Source organism: Neolamprologus brichardi, unplaced genomic scaffold (genome assembly GCF_056152115.1).
Source record: "Neolamprologus brichardi isolate AB-2024 unplaced genomic scaffold, ASM5615211v1 NODE_ptg000089l+_length_125325_cov_1, whole genome shotgun sequence".
Classification (NCBI taxonomy): domain Eukaryota; kingdom Metazoa; phylum Chordata; class Actinopteri; order Cichliformes; family Cichlidae; genus Neolamprologus; species Neolamprologus brichardi.
In genome coordinates, this window is record NW_028270067.1 from 40,001 (window position 1) to 42,500 (window position 2,500).

Sequence of the window (2,500 nt, forward strand, 5' to 3'; positions counted from 1 at the left end):
CCCCCCCCCTCCCCCCCGGCTCTAGTCCCCCATTAGATTTCCTTTCCTGTACTTACCCTGTACCACATGTCTAGCATGGCCCTTGACCTCCAGCAGGCCCCGCGGACCCACATACTCCCCTGCTCTACTCCCCCACTAGCTTCTTCTCCTGCAGTTACCCTCCACGACATATCTAGCATGGCCCTTGACCTCCAGCAGGCCCCGCGGACCCACATACTCCCCTGCTCTACTCCCCCACTAGCTTCTTCTCCTGCAGTTACCCTCCACGACATATCTAGCATGGCCCTTGACCTCCAGCAGGCCCCGCGGACCCACATACTCCCCTGCTCTACTCCCCCACTAGCTTCTTCTCCTGCAGTTACCCTCCACGACATATCTAGCATGGCCCTTGACCTCCAGCAGGCCCCGCGGACCCACACTTAAGCCCCCCCCCCACTAACAAAGCAAAACACCACTGGCAAAATCCTCGTGCCCCTGGTACTCCAGAAAGTAAATTGAAACGTGCCCCTGGTACACTGCGCAGAAAAAGTTTGCCACACACGCACTCCTGGTGCCTATGGTACGACAACTTTTCTCCGTGCCCCTGGTACACTGAGCAGAAACACTAAGCCACACACACACACACTCCCCTCGTGCCTATGGTACGACAGCTTTTCTCCGTGCCCCTGGTACACTGAGCAGAACAACTTTGCCACACACACAGTCTTCGTGCCTATGGTACGACAGCTTTTCTCCGTGCCCCTGGTACACTGAGCAGAAACACTTTGCCACATACACACACACTCCTGGTGCCTATGGTACGACAGCTTTTCTCCGTGCCCCTGGTACACTGAGCAAAACAACTTTGCCACACACACACACACACACACACACGCACACACACACACACACACACACACACACACACTCCTGGAGCCTATGGTACGACAACTTTTCTCCGTGCCCCTGGTACACTGCGCAGAAACACTTTGCCACATACACACACTCTCCTGGTGCCTATGGTACGACAACTTTTCTCCGTGCCCCTGGTACACTGCGCAGAAACACTTTGCCACACACACACACACACACACACACACACACACACACACACACTCTCCTGGTGCCTATGGTACGACAACTTTTCTCCGTGCCCCTGGTACACTGCGCAGAAACACTTTGCCACATACACACACACTCTCCTGGTGCCTATGGTACGACAACTTTTCTCCGTGCCCCTGGTACACTGAGCAGAAACACTTTGCCCCACACACATACACACTCCTGGTGCCTATGGTACGACAACTCTTGTTCGTGCCCCTGGTACACTGACCAGAAACACTTTGCCACCTCCGCTGTACGCACCCTCCTCCCTAGCTAATTTGCAATCTCCCCCACCTCCAGGGGGACCACCATGACAACTCCCTGACTCCCTTACGGCTGAACAAGATGCATGCTTCTCCACTGGCCCTGCTGAAATTCCCTCTCCATTTGGCCGAGGCAGTGAGTCGGCCTCCTTTCTCCTTTACGGTCGAAAAAGATGTGCTGCTGGTGCACTGGACATGCTGAAACTCCCTCTCCATTTGGCCGAGGCGGTGAGTCGGCCTCCTGTCTCCCTTACGGTCGAAAAAGATGTGCTGCTGGTGCACTGGCCCTGCTGAACTACTCACATCGAGCATGGACCTTGCCCTCCAGCAGGCCCCAGGGACCTACATCACACCTTGCTCTTGTCTCCCTTACAGCTGAAAAAGATCCATGCTTGTGCACTGGCCCTGCCTAAATTCCCTCTCCATTTGGCCGAGGCAGTGAGTCGGCCTCCTGTCTCCTTTATGGTCGAAAAAGATGTGCTCCTGGCGCACTGGCCCTGCTGCTACTCACATCGAACATGGACCTGGACCTCAAGAAGGCCCCGGCGACCCGAATGCTCCCCTGCTCTTGTCCCCCAGTACCTTTCCTTCTCCTGCAGTTACCCTTCCACCGCATATCCAGCATGGCTCTTGACCTCCTGCGGGCCCCGGGGACCCACATTCTCCCCTGCTCTAGTCCCCCACTAGCTCGCCTTTCTTGCAGTTACGCTCCACCACATATCCAGCATGGACCTTGACCTCCAGCAGGCCCCAGGGACCCACACTTAAGCCCCCTCCCACTAACAAAGCAAAACACCACTGGCAAAATCCTCGTGCCCCTGGTACTCCAGAAAGTAAATTGAAACGTGCCCCTGGTACACTGCGCAGAAAAACTTTGCCACACACGCACTCCTGGTGCCTATGGTACGACAACTTTTCTCCGTGCCCCTGGTACACTGAGCAGAAACACTAAGCCACACACACACACACTCCCCTCGTGCCTATGGTACGACAGCTTTTCTCCGTGCCCCTGGTACACTGAGCAGAACAACTTTGCCACACACACAGTCTTCGTGCCTATGGTACGACAGCTTTTCTCCGTGCCCCTGGTACACTGAGCAGAAACACTTTGCCACATACACACACACTCCTGGTGCCTATGGTACGACAGCTTT